We start from the raw sequence: 15,408 nt of genomic DNA on the forward strand, positions 1-15,408 counted from the left end.
GTGAGGAGGGCACAAAGAGGCTGCAAAGGGATATAGACAGGTTAAGTGAGTGGGCAAGGACATGGCAGATGGAATATTGTGTGGAGAGGTGTGAAGTTATCCACTTTGGTAGGAAAAATAAAAAAGCAGAATATTTTTTAAATGGTGAGAGATTGTGACATGTTGGTGTCCTTGTACATGAATCACAGAAAGTTAACATTCAGGTACAGCAAGCAATTAGGAAAGCAAATGGACTGTTAGCCTTTATTACAAAAGGATTGGAATATAAGAGTAAAGAAGTCTTACTGCAATTGTATAGGGCCCTGGTGAGACCACACTTGGAGTATTGTGTACAATTTTGGTCTCCTTACCTAAGGAAGGATTGCCATAGAGGAAGTGCAACAAAGGTTCACCAGACTGATTCCTGGGATGGGGGGATTGTCCTATGAGGATAGATTGAGTAGACTAAACCCATATTCTCTAGAGTTTAGAAGAATGAGAGGTGATCCCATTGAAACATACAAAATTCTTACAGGGCTTGACAGGGTAGTTGTAGCGAGGATGTTTCCCCTGGCTGGGGAGTCTAGAACCAGGGGTCACAGTCTCAGAATAAGGGGTCAGCCATTTAGGACTGAGATGAGGAGAAATTTCTTCACTCAGAGGGTGGTGAATCTTTGGAATTCTCTACCCCAGGGGGCTATGGAGGCTCAGTCGTTGCGTATATTCAAGACAGAGATCGATAGATTTTTGAATATTAAGGGAATCAAGGGATTTGGGGGTATTGCAGGAAAGTGGTGTTGAGGTAGAAGATCAGCCATGATCTTATTGAATGGTGGAGCAGGCTCGAAGGGCCAAATGGCCTACTCCTGCTCCTATTTCTGATGTTCTTATGTTCTTAGACTCAATGCACAGTATGGGAGGAGGAAGGGTTCCTGAAATGGACATAGCAGGAGCCTTATGCCCCACGGCTAGAGAGGAATAGTGAGGCAAAGGAAGTAAAGTGGCTGACCACCCACTAAGGAGGAGGAGTACTCAGGTAGACAAAATGCAGAAATCTCCTGGCTCTCTGACATTGTCTGATAGGTATGAAGTGTTGGATAACTATAATTCTGGCAAAGATGGTGACCTGGGGGAGGAAAATCACAAGCAACACCACAACACGTGGAGCAAGTTGTTTCCTGGGAAGTGAGTGGGGATATAGTGCCGAGCGAAGGCAAGTGGTAGTTATAGGGGATTCTATACTTAGCGGGAAAGATCGGGGGTGGGGTGGGGGGGTGGATTCTGCAGGAGTGACTGGGAGTTGTGAACGGTACCAGGTGCTAGGATAAAGAAGACAATGGAGCAGGTGGAAAAAATGTCTCTCAGTTTGCCGTGACAGCTAGAATCACGGTTCACACTGGAACCAATGACATAGGGAAAAGCAGAATGGAGACTTGCAACGGGATTTTGAGCAGTTAGCTGTTAGATTTTAAAAACAGGATTTCTGAGGCAGTAATCTCAGGTTTACTTCCAGTGGCAAGTGCTAGACCACTTAGGAAGAAGCAAGTGAGACAGATCAATGCATGGTTTGACAGATATTATAGAAGAAAGGCTTTCAGATTTCAAAGTATTGGGATGAGTTCTGGGGTAGTGGGACGCTGTACAGATGGGAGAGGCTTTCCCTAAATTGAATTGGTACCAATGTGCTCAAAGCAAGGGTAAATAGAGCACTGGGGGAGGATTTAAATTATCAAGCCGGGTGGGGGGGAGGAGAAATCTCAGAGTACATGGAGGAGGGGGTAAAGAGTAAGTATAGTGAAAATGCAAAGGGGCCTACCATTGAAAACTGAAAGGGGGAGAGGTGTAACATTGGGCAGATAGAAGGGAGGCTAAGGAAAGGGATCACGAAGGAAAGAATAAGATAAAGTGGAAGGGAAATGGGTACCAAGTGAGGACTATGAATGGGTCAGGCTTGCAGTGTCGGTGCGGGAATGTGCAAACCATAAGAAATATAGACAAATTAAAAACATGCATTAGAATGAAGGGAAATGACCAAAACTTGGCTTCAGTTGGGATGAGACTGAAAACTAAACAAAAGTTTTCAGGCGAGATAGAGAAAGAACAAAGGCAAGAGGGCTGATCTTGTTAATTAAAGACACATTTCAGTCTGTACAAAAGAAAGCTTCTTTATTGATGGTGGTGCTCAGGCAAAATTTGTCTGGATTGAGTTAAGAAATAATAAGGAATCTGTTACAATTGGGAATGCATTATGGACCACCGATGTAAACACAGATTAAGGATAGGGTCTGTAGAAACGTTAGAGATTGGCAGCAGTATTAATGGAGTACTTTAACTATCTGAGGGCAGACTAGGATAAGACAAACATCTGTGGTCAGAATAGGGAGGGGTTTTAAGATTTTACCCTGGGCTGTTTCCTTAATCAGTAGGTTTTATATCCATCTAGGAAGGATGGTGTAGGGGGTGGCGGGTGTGGCGCGTGCGCCCAGTCAGTTATGCCCCTGACTGTTGGTGAGTGGTTCGAATCGCTCCCACGCCCCTGGGTTCTAGACACCGGACATAGGTACAGGTGGCGATACAGAAAAACTCGAGTAGACAAGTGGTTTGGATGTAAGAAACCCAAGATTTTATTAAAACAGAAAATAACACAGTCTTATGAGAAGTCACTAGTATAAAATACAGGCAAATACAAAATAACTATACTTATACAGGGAATGGGGAACACATGGCACATCGAGGGAAAACAAACTACATTAACAATCCCCTTATCCTTATCCCACCCCCTATGCCTAACTAGATTAAGCTATGAAGGGCCAGAATTCATGCTCACCAATACAAAGCAAAGCCAACTGTTTGACGAATGCAGGTTTTGAGGTTCGGTTTTCTGCCCTCTTAGGTACCCCGTCGCCACGTGATCTTCAGGGGCGCGGCGCTGGAGCTGCTGCTGTGACACACCTTCTTCTCCTCCGCTGCCATCGTCGTCTCATTGCGATGGGTTCTCCTCTTCTTCTCCCTTGGGTGGTCGTCGGCGGTAACGTTGTGCCTATAGGGCAGCCGGCAGTTTTTACTGCCTAGATTTTCCTACCCATGCGTAAGAACGCCAGTATACTCGTCGTGACGTGGACACCTGCGTTTTCGCAGTGTTCAACAAGGTGTTCGCCTCACCAAGCGCCAGCTTATAAGAACATAAGAAATAGGAGCAGGAGTAGGCCAATCGGCCCCTCGAGCCTGCTCCACCATTCAATAAGATCATGGCTGATCTGATCCTAACCTCAAATCTTCTATCACTCTCCATCCCACCCGAACCCATGTAATCTCCCGGGAGAGGCGAAAAACCAGATAAAAAACCCAATGGCCAATTTGGGAGAAAAAATCTGGGAAACTCCTCTCCGACCCATCTAGGCGATCGAAACTCTTCCAGGAGATCACTCTGTCCATATATTTTCTACAGTACTTACCTTCTGTAAAGGCGATCCCCACCCCAGCCAGGAACAGGAATAAAACCATCTCCTGAAATCTAACACAGAATTAGAACACAGTAGGAGCAGAACCAGGCTACATGGCCCCTGGGCCCGCTCCACTACCCACAGGGCCATGACCATTCCGAACCTAGACTCATGTCCAACTTCCTGCCTGCTCCCCGTAACCCTTAATTCCCTTTACTCCTAGGAAACTATCTATTTCTGTTTTAAATTTATTTAATGATGTAGCTTCCACAGCTTTCTGGGGCAGCAAATTCCACAAACCTACCACCCTCTGAGTGAAGAAGTTTCTCCTCATCTCAGTTTTGAAAGAGCAGCCCCTTATTTTAAGATTATGCCCCCTAGTTCTAGTTTCACCCATCATTGGGAACATCCTCACCACATCCACCCGATCAAGCCCCTTCACAATCTTATATGTTTCAATAAGATCGCCTCTCATTCTTCTGAACTCCAATGAGTAGACTCCCAATCTACTCAACCTCTCCTCATATGACGACCCCCTCATCCCCGGGATTAACCGAGTGAACCTTCTTTGTACTGACTCGAGAGCAAGTATGTCTTTTCTTAAGTATGAACACCAAAACTGTATGCAGTATTCCAGGTGCGGTCTCACCAATACCTTGTATAACTGCAGCAATACCTCCCTGTTTTTATATTCTATCCCCCTAGCAATAAAAGCCAACATTCCATTGGCCTTCTTGATCACTTGCTGCACCTGCATACTAACTTTTTGAGTTTCGTGCACCAGGACCCCCAGATCCCTTTGTACTACAGTACTTTCCAGTTTCTTGCCATTAAGATAATAACTTGCTCTATGATTTTTCCTGCCAAAGTGCATAACCTCACACTTTCCAGTATTGTATTCCATCTGCCAAATCTCTGCCCACTTACTTAGCCTGTCTATGTCACTTTGCAGGTTTTTTTATGTCCTCCTCACTCACTATTTTCCCTCCCATCTTTGTATCATCTGCAAACTTTGATATGTTACACTCGGTCCCCTCCTCCAAATCGTTAATATAGATTGTAAAGAGTTGGGGACCCAGCACTGACCCCTGCGGAACACCACTAGTTACTGATTGCCAGTCTGAGAATGAACCATTTATCCCAACTCTCTGCTTTCTGTTAGAGAGCCAATTCTCCACCCACGCCAGAATATTACCCCCAATCCCGTGATTTTTTATCTTGAGCAATAATATTTTGTGTGGCACCTTGTCAAATGCCTTTTGGAAGTCTAAATACACTACGTCCACTGGTTATAACTGGACGCTTGGCCTCATCAGTACGTTTTTCGCTGCCCTGCTCTGCTCTTATCGAGTTGTTACCGTCTTCTTTGTCTCCTTTTGTCTCGTCTCGTTCGGTTACTAAACAAGTCCTGGACGGCCTACTCACTTTTGTCTCGCCCCTTTTTGCGGCCTGGGTGTCCTGGATGGCTATGGACTCGGGTCTCGTTCCCCTCCCCCGCAATTGGTATGGTGTCCTTAGTTGCTGAAATCTGCTACGGGGAGCGAGGAGAGAACCCGCCACGAGGCCAGGGCACGAGTACGGGCGGCGGCAGCCCAAGACCAGACAAGAGGTCAGAGTCAAGAGCGCAAGAGTCAAGAGAGCGATTGCTACTGAGAGCCTACAGTTATACTCCTTTCGAATGGCCCTTATCTGCGTGCCAAATTAGGTTAGTTCATTGTTTCAATTTTGGCGGGCTGTTTTAAATGATTATAGCAATCTAAACTAACTGTTTTTAGATGGCCGTTTATCGCACCTACTGGCCTGATGTCCGGGCTGTATTGTTATTAATGCATTCTAATCAGCCTGTCCAGCCTTGACAGCTCCTATAAGCTGTTTCCGATTATTTATGCAGACAACTCAATGGCCTCAAGTATAGGCCTAACTGGTTTTGATCTGTCTACGATCTGGCGTAATGCATATTCAATGTTTGCTGTCTGTTTTCCAAAATACAAAGTCCTTTTTCACAGAAACTGCATTTTAGGTTTCGATTTCCCAAAAGCTGCTTGTGCTGCCACAGAGTCCAAGCTTTTTAAAATCATGCAGGCTTTTGGCCACGAGGTGCGGACGCCATCTTTTGGGTACCCTTTTATTAAACTGTCCATGCAGGGTCCCTTTTTATTAATAACCTTGGGGGGGGGGAAATGTGGGAATTTTGCGAATCTCACACTCCCCCCTGTGTAATGATATCAGCAAATAGTGATGGTATTTGCCTGTTTGATTATGATGCCTTACCAGCATATTTGCCTGTTTGATTATTTATGCCTGACCAGCAGAGGGCATGTGAGAGACAAGCAGTTTAGTTTTAGTTTCATTTTAGATGGATCTCTAAGATGGTGTCTCCTGTAATGCTGTTAACACAGTTGAACAAACTTTAGATTAAAAGACATTCTCTTTCATGAATGTGTCATCATTGAACCCACATAGAAATCAATACATGGTGTCAGAAGTGGGATCTGTCCTGAGTGAAGTTCAACCAAGATCATACACCATTCAGACAGATGAGGGTGCTGTTCTGCGAAGAAATCGTCGAGATCTTCTCATGGGACCAGCTACAGCAAGTCAAAAGACTGATACTGTTGAACAACCTGATCACACAGCAGGTCAAAAGACTGATACTGTTGAACAACCTGATCACACAGCTGAGAAACCATCATCTGAGGCAACAACTCAGATTCAAGGACAATCAATCAGAAAATCCTCGAGACACGTGAAGCCTCCTGAGAGACTCATTGAGCAAATTTAAGGACTCTTGTTATAGAAGGAAGTAATGTTATCTTATTCTTTCTTCAAGTTCTAGTGTATTTACATATTTCATGTGAACACACAAAACAAGGTTAAAATACCTTGATAATGATAATGATAATGTAAGTTCATTAAGTGTTACAGTTAAAATGCAGAGTAATACAAAGAAAACATGTTGTTAGATAAAAGTAAAATACTTTTGTTTTAAGAAAGGGAGATGTAATGATATCAGCAAATAGTGATGGTATTTGCCTGTTTGATTATGATGCCTTACCAGCATATTTGCCTGTTTGATTATTTATGCCTGACCAGCAGAGGGCATGTGAGAGACAAGCAGTTTAGTTTTAGTTTTGTTTTAGATGGATCTCTAAGATGGTGTCTCCTGTAATGCTGTTAACATAGTTGAACAAACTTTAGATTAAAAGACATTGGCCTAGAAATTCAGTGCCCTTAGCACTGATTTTGCGGCGCTAGAGGGCCTAGCGCTGCAATTGGCGCCGGTTCCTAAATTGCCTGGGGCCCTTCCACGGCGGTAGACCGGTAGCGCTGCGCCGGCACCGATGACGTCATCGGTGTGCGCAGCGTCCCGGTTGCCGTGGTAACCCGGCCCCAAGCCGAAATTCAGTTGCGGCCGCCTTGCCAGTGGCAGCCGCAACTAAGACTCCGGCAAACGAGTGTTGCCGGAGTCTGTGCCGGCGCTTTAAGGAGGCGCGGCGGCCGGCCGCTTTCCCGCCGGCTGCCTGCCCGCAGCTCCCTCCCCGGACTTCTCCCCCCCACCCCCAGAACAGATGCAAGCCCGGCACTTGTCCGAGGTGCCGGGCTCATTTTTGAAGAGATTTGCGCGGGCCACGGCCGGGTGCAGGCAGCTCCTCCTTAACGGAAGGAGGAGGCCTGCACTTCCCGAGCCTGCCGCACCGCAGCGGGCGCCGCAGCGCCGGAATAGCGCCGCAATGCGGCGCGTTGCGCCAGTTTTCAGGCGCTAAAATCCTTCAGTAGCGCCGGCAGCCGTTTGGGCGCGGCGCTACTGAATTTTTGGCGCGCGCAAAGGGACTTAGCGCCGGCGCTAACTTCCGGCGCTAAAGCCCTGGCGCAGCGCAAACTCAATTTCTAGGCCATTGTCTTTCATGAATGTGTCGTCATTGAACCCACATAGAAATCAATACACCCTGTGATACTAAAACTTGCTTGAAGTATCATTCTTACAAGGTGAGCAAAATTTTCTGACCCTCCATTGTCACCCTTCCCCTGTAATTACCTATCTAATATACCCACGACACATGCACTTCCCATTCCACGAAAATGTAGCGTACATAAGCATACATACGATAAATCACAGACTTTTACACAGATCCAAGCATGGAGGGGACCAACACCCCTGCACCACTTGGTACACATACATCTTTATTAAACGCGTCGCAAAAAACAAAAAACAAAAACAACTTTATTAAAAACAACAAACACAAAAAAAACCATCATCTGTAATCAGAAATACAAGGAAAAGACTCAAACAGGCGTATCTCCCTCCACCTTCACATAATGTTCCTTCCAGATTCTCTGGTTTCAAAATTCTAAGATCTGACCTTTTCCCTTACATTGAATGCAAACTAGATAAACAGTATCCCTAACTGGCAAACCACGAGAATGTGGGAAGCCAGTCTGATCCACGAAGGGACCTCTATGTTATTGAAAATGTCCCACCAGGGTGGAATCACAATATCCAATATCTTAGCCCCTATCTCTACTTTTTTCTGCTCTAGAGTGTAAAAATGTTTCTGTGAAATTATAACGGCTTTGAGTATTTTGGTAAGGTGTTCTGGGAGAAGGGGAATTTCATAGCCGAAGTGCTCTATGTACTTCTGCAAATTCATAAAATTCTCCTTCACAGTGAGGTGATCAGTGGAGGGTTCAGGAATGGGGGCAATTCGCTCCTGGGCCATTTGAACTTCTGCCTCGGGTTTAAAACAGAAACTGCTGTCACTAACTGGACACCAGCTATGCTGTCCATGCTGGTAGTGGGACGCGCCGGTGGTGACACATTATGTCCCAGCTCCTATATATGCTACCTGCGGGGGAACATGGCCTTGTGCCATTTCCTCCATGGTACAATTTATAGGCTTCGCGCCAGCAGCTCTGAACCCACACTGCGGTTTTGAATAGGCATTCAAGTGCTGGGGACACAGGATTATGTGTGCTCCCTGGCTCCGGCACCCTGAGAGGTCAGTACCTGTCATAGCGTGTTCCCACTTTATGACGTAAGGCGGGACCGCTGTGAAATGAATGTGCGCACCCCCTTGAATGACTCCAATGTTCTCAACCCTCTATACCAGTGCGGGTCGGGCTGTCCTACCCATGACCGGCATCCTGGCTACTACTCCCATGATCGTGTGGTTGGACCGTCCACAGTCCACGGGGACTGGGTAGGCTTCAGAAGCTAGCTGGAGTTGGCACGGGCTTAATGCATTCTCAAACAGGTGGAGGGCTGTGAGGTATTTGTTGCTGATCCAGGAGGGGACTAAACCCTGTTTTAAATCCTCCAGGTTGCTGCGGCCCTCGCCCAGCAACCACGCCCCATACAGCACGCACACCTCGTTCTGGGCAGCCTGGTCAGAAGTATTTCTGTCCTCCCTTATGAGGGCATTTACCGTCTTTACGTACTTTTCTAACTCCGCTATGATCTCTTTCAAATGGACCGTCATGGCCTGGTCTTCATGCAACTCCGAGCCCACTACTTTGTTCTCATCCAGTAATATCTTCCTTAACTGTGTTTTTAAACCGTTTATCTGGGTCTGTAGCTCTATGTCATCCAAACTGTTGATGACAGAGGACCCAGTATTAAACGCAGTAAAAACATCATTCCATACTCCCCTTCTTTGCCTCCCTGCATTACCCAAAAACCAAAAAATCGAACTCATAAAACTTCTTGAACATGTCCTTTAATAGGGCCTGGTATAGCTGCTCTGTCTCTTTGGGACACCACTCCGGTAAATGTACCTCGGTGAGATTTAAAATCACAGAGGCTACCACGTAGTGCACCCCCAGTACAGTACCTGATCTGTAGGCACCAATACCAGCCCATTCCCTGGTCCCTTGGTGGTGGTAGGGCACCCCTCCCGGCGTGTCCTTGCTGCCTGCGTCGTGGGCAAGGGCTTCTGGGCGCGTGCCACTAGCTCAGTGGCTTTAACTGGGGCTGGGTACCACGGGACTATGCATGTGTGTAGGTGGGAATCCCATTCTACCCCCTTCCCCTTATCCTGCCAGGCTGCAGAGAAGATGATAGATACGCCCTTAGAGCAGGCCCTTTTCGACCCCCACATACAGACATAGATTCCCTGTTCCGATTCTCACCACTTGTCCCAACATACACTAGTCCCTTCTTGGGTCCCGGTGTCGTTTCCCATCCGTTCCCAGTCGGCGGTGCGATCTCCCATGTCCATGCTCAGCTTCCTGAGCCACCACCATCTTCCCAGGGGAAGCTGTCCTTTGCAAGTCAGGCACATGCGTTTCCCCTCGGTGACCCCGATGATCAGTGAGGCCACAACCTGTAAGCTGGGGCAGGGGAGGGAGGCCTCCCCGTAGGTGAATCCGGTCTGGCTGGAGTACCGGGTGGAGTTGGATTCCAACCACCCGGGCCAACTTCCCTCATGGGCATAGACGGCAGGTCCCTCCATGCCTTGTTCGCTGCGCCCGGCAGTCACCACTGGAGCCTTTTCTCCCGAGCACCCATAGATGTGGAAGTCTTCCACATTGCCTCGCCTTCCGACGCTCATCCCAATCAGGGCAAATAGGATTATGATCCCCTTCATCCTGAAAGTCTTTCTGCAAAAAGATACAAAAAGATGCAGCCAGGTCTCCAAGAGATTCTCTGGCTTGGTGAAGCATGGTCGGGTCCCGCGACCTCGACTCAAATACACACACTCTTAGCAGATTACTACTTAATTAAAACTACCCATCACCTTATTTAACTTAAGCTAAAACACCCAAACTTAAGCGAAATATTTAAACTTAACCATAACCAAAACTTAAATTACCTAAACTATGTACATCCGCCGCCTGTCTCCGGGCGGCCAGGCTAATTCCTGGTTGGACTGCGGCTCACCGCTACCTCCGGCGTGGCCACAACATCCTGCACATTTGGTCCCTCGCAGCCCGTGGCTGCTGGCTGAGGACCTCTGCCCTTGGACCTCCCCCTGACTTGAGGGGCGGCCCCTGGTAACTGGAGAGCTGGTGACCATGGCTTTCTCAGCTGGGGCGTCCATGGGGACCTTCTAGGGACTTTGGCGGGTGGGGCTTTCTTGGCTGGTGGGCCTTTAACCCGAACCGTTGCTCCCTCAGGCTTGACCTCTCCCGAACCTGGGCTAGGGGCAGGTAACTCTTCGCAGCCTGCTGCTGCGAGCTGAGAGTCTCCGCCCCCAGGTCCCACAGCTGGGTCCAGGGCAGGGTTTTCGCCCTCAGGTCCCTCCCCTTCGTTTGGATCCTAGAAGAGCGGGGGAGTGTCCCAATCGATGGGCGGGATGGCCCCTCCCTTTAAGCAAGCCACAGCTCCTGCCTGTGCAGTCTGTGAACTCGCTCCTGCTGCAGGCTGAGGATCTTTATCCTCAGTCCTTACCCCAACTGGCTGTTTTCCCCTTTCAGGTTTAAAAAGCTTACACTGGTTGATATGAAACCATTTTGTGCGCCGAGGCATCTTCACGGCGTATACCATGGGGCTGGCTTTATCTATAATGCTGTAGGGCCCCATGTATAATGGTTCCAAACTCCCTACTTAGACATAGTTCCTCACCATAACCTGATCTCCTACCTCCCACTCGTGGTGCTTTCTCGGTTCGAGCAGCAATCGGTTACTCCGATGCTGCCTGCTCATGTTCCCAGCCGCCTGCTCATGGACCTGTTTCAGGTGCTCAAAGAGGTTTCGGGCGAACCTGTCCCGGTTTACCTCCCTGAGCTGACCCTCCGTGAGCACCAGGGCTAGTATATGCGTGGGGGTCCGCATAACCCTGCCGGTCATCAGCTCGTACGGGGAGTACCCCGTGCTTTTAGACTGGCTGGCCCGGATCCCCATCAAAACCAACGGTAGGACCTCGGCCCATTTACGGGGCGAGTCCACCGTCTCCTTCCTCAACCTTTCTTTTAGGGTCCTATTCATCCGTTCCACAATCCCCAATGACTGCGGGTTGTGGGCCACATGCCATTTCCCCTCAATGCCTAGCAGCATAAGGGTATTCTGCATCACCTGTCCGGTGAAGTGACTCCCTTGGTCGGACTCCACATACTGTGGTAGTCCCCACCGCGAGAACACTTCCCGGACCAGGATCCTGGCAGTACCCAGAGCTGTGGCTGTTCTGCAGGGGAAGGCCTCTACCATTTGGTAAACACGTCCACCAGGACTAGGCAGTACTTATAGCCTCCCTGGGCGGTGGGCAGGGGTCCGATGTAGTCGACTTGTATCGATTGCCATGGTCCCTCTACCCTCCTGACGTGTCCCATGGGTACCTTCCTTTTGTGGGGGTCGGGGTTATTTGCAGCGCACACAAGACAGCCTGCACAGAACTCGCGGACATCGTCCCTGAGTCCCAGCCACCATCCCGCCTGTTCCACCCGCTGCCAGGTGGTCTCAGGCCTGGGGTGTCCCGCTCCTGGACCCTCATGGGCCAGCTGAAGGAATTCCCTCCGGTGCTGCTATGGCACAACCCACTGTTCCCCCCGGAACAGCATGCCCTCTTTTACGGAGAGGGTTGCTGTGCCGTACTGATCTTCTAACCCTTTTCCCTCAGTCACTGCACTGAGGACTGCTTTGAGGACGGGGTCTTGGGCTTGGACCATCTTAAGGTCTGGGGCCAATGCTACCCCTGCACTCCCTTGGGTCCCGTCCCTACCTCTGACCGCTGCCATGGGTCTGGACCCAAATAGGTCCCAGAAGGTGCCTGTGCGGGCACCCTCCTTGGCGAGCAAGTCAGCCTGCTGGTTGCCTTGGCCGCGGGGTTCTGTGGAGGAATGGGCTTTCACCTTGTGGATGAAAACCTCCCCTTCCTCCCCCACTGCTGCCAGGATCTTTTCCAGCAGGGGTTTTACTGTGATGGGGTCTCCCGTCAGCGGAGGTGTATCCGCGGCGGGACCAGATGGCCAGGTACTCCATACATGAATTGCATGTGAACATGCTGTCCGAGCAAATCATGTAGGGAGTGGGGAAGATTTTGGGGTGTGTAACGACGTACACCACCACGGACAGTTCAGCCTGCTGGGTGCTCATGGTGCAGGGGAGCTTAATTGCCAGGGCAATGTTTGCCGTTGGGTCATAAACTCCACACCCCGTGAGACGCTCGCCAGCAGATACCGTGCTGGAACCGTCTACATAGATCTCGCGGCCTGTGGGATGTATCCCAGCACGTAAACCTATGTTTACTTCAGAAACCCCTTCAATGGAACACCGGTGGGCTGTTCCAGGGTATACCAGGTTGGCTGCGAGCTTTGGCTCGCAGAGACCCTTCACTCTAAGATCCATCTGTGAGTGGAGCAAGGTCCAGCGGGCAATGCGGGCACTGCTCACTGTCCCATCCTTGATCCTCCCGTCCAGAAGCATCTGGGTGGGTGTGTGATGGGTGAGGAGGGTGATGGGAGAGGTGCCTGTGAAGATCAATGATCTTTTCACAGCCCAATGTGTGGCCAAGAGGCGCCGCTCACAGTTGGAGTAGGTCCTCTCCACATCCGTGAGTATCCTGGAGGAGTAGACCACCGGCTGCAGCCGGCCGTGCCGCTCTTGGAGCAGCACAGCACTCAGGCTGTCCCCGCTGGCTGCTACCTCCAGGAAAAACTCTTTCCCCCCATCTATGGCCCTTAGAGCTGGTGCGGTCTGCAAGTCTTTCTTGAGCCGGACAAATGCTGCCTGGCAACCCTCATCCCAAAGCCACTCCACTCCCTTGTGAAGGAGTCGGAACAGAGGGGCTGCGATGGCTGCATAGTCCTCAATAAAGTCTCTACAGTACCCGGTTAGCCCTAGAAATGACTTCACACCCATTACTGTGTTCGGGACCGGTAACTCTTGTACCGCTTCTCTCCTAGCCTTATCTATGGCCCTTTCTCCAGCGTGCACGGTCAGGCCGAGGAATTTCACCTCCTGCTGGCCGATCTGCGCTTTCTTGGGGTTTACCTTGAAACCCTTCTGCCCTAGCAGCTCCAGCAGTTCGACCAATAGTGGGCCATGCTCCTCTTTCTAATCGGTGAACAGGAGCAGGTCATCCACATATTGGACCAACTGTCTGGGCTGGCTAAAATCCTTTAAGCTGTTTGCCATGCACTGATGGAAAATGCTGGGGCTGTTGTGGAAGCCCTGAGGCAAGCAGTTCCATGTGTACTGTTGCCCTTTAAACGTAAATGCAAACTTGTACTGATCCTCCCTCCTTAAAGGGATGGACCAAAACCCGTTGGAAATATCCAGCACCGTGAAAGTGGTGGCGGATGCTGGAATACTTCCTATCAGGTCGGCAACTGCTGCTACTGTGGGTGCGCAGGCTGGGATGTTACTATTGAGCACTCGATAGTCCACCGTGGCCTTCCAGGAATTGTCCGGCTTTCTGACCAGCCATAATGGAGAATTCACGTGGGTAGCTATCGGTCTCAGAACTCCCTGCTGCACTAACGAGGACATGGCTGCTTCCATGTCTGGCTCTGCTTCCCTGGGGAAGTTATACTGCTTCTGTGGTCGGGCCATGGGGTCCCTGTCTACGCTGACCTCAAACCCTTTGACCCTCCCGCAGTCGTGTTTGTGTGTGGCAAATATGGCTAGGTGGGCCTGCACAAATGCCTGGAACTCCTGTGAGGTGTTACTGACCATAAGCACGAGGTTATAACACTCTTTGGGCTTCATGGTGCACAGGGTCCCCTTCCCTTCCTTTCCTGGGATTACTACGATCTCACCATTCTTTACTTTACCTGCCCCCCATAAGCAATGATTTCTCAAATCTACTAGAATCCCGTGGCCTACAATAAAGTCAGCTCCCAGGACCCCTCTTCCACCCTCCACTTCCCATTTCATCAGGACACAGGTCCACTTGGAGCGGAGCGGTCCTAACCGAATGGCGAGCGGGATGGAAAATGAGCTGGCCTGTTCTTTACCTGTGAACCCCGACAGACTGTATGGGACCCCGTTAGAGAGAGGCGTGGTGGTGGGGTTAGCTGAGTAGACCACGGTGCATGATGCCCCCGTGTCTAACAGATAGGTCCCCATCACCTTTTCTACCTCCATCTCCAAGAGTGGTCTTTTCCATTCATCATACCGGAGAGAACACAGGTAAACAGGCTGCGCTGGCCCTAGTCAGGGCTGTGGGTTGGATGGGGCTGATGGGGTCAGGGCACCGGTAGTGGCTGCTACTCTCCCCTGGCCAGTCAATAAGGACGTCATGGTGTCCAAAAGTAACTCGACCTCTGCAGGAGGGATTCCTGTCCCTGCCCTTTGGGTTGGGGCTGTGGAATTCTTTCCTTTGTTATCTTTCCAATGGTTTTTGTACTCCTTCCGCTAGTGACCATCCTTCCCGCACGCATAACAATTCGTCTTTGTGTTGGGGGGGTTACTCCCTTCCTGGTGCCACTCTTTCCTACCCGGTCCGGGTTTTACCTCATGCACCTTTCCCTTGGGTGGGTGTGCATCGGTTCCCCTGCCGTTTTTATCGGCTAGAGTCAGCTGCCTGATCACCATAAGCTCGGTGGTCTGGGGATTTTTGGGGTCGAACCAGACTTCCGCCTTGGCCCGAACCTGTGGCAAGCTGTTCACCACCAGGCAACGGAGCCAATGGGCCAGGAGATCCCCGTTCAGGAACCCCCGGTTCGGCGTCCCCGGACAGGCCCTCCAGTACACCGGCCACAGCCAGTCCGCAAAAGCCTGCGGGGTTTCCCCTGGGAGCTGGACCGTCTTCTCCACACGGGAGAAAGGACTTCCCTCATTCATCCCCATGGCCTCCAGAACCGCTCTCTAAGTTCCTCGTACCCGCTCTGCCCCCTTTTGCACTCGTCAGAGAGGGATTGGAGGAGACTACTCTCCAGGGAGAATAGCAGCATCTTGGCCTGCTCAGCGCCATCGCAGTCGTTGACGCTGGCTGCCTGCTCTATGTCCCTGAAGTGGATCGAGGGGTCTCCCTTTTTGGAGAGTTTCGGGATATGGTTGACCATAGCCCTAAGCTGTTGTGTGTTAAAGGGTAATCCAAACTGATTTTTG

Source organism: Somniosus microcephalus, chromosome 14, assembly GCF_052327205.1.
Source record: "Somniosus microcephalus isolate GS21.2 chromosome 14, FLI_Smic_1.0, whole genome shotgun sequence".
NCBI classification, from domain to species: Eukaryota; Metazoa; Chordata; class Chondrichthyes; order Squaliformes; family Somniosidae; genus Somniosus; species Somniosus microcephalus.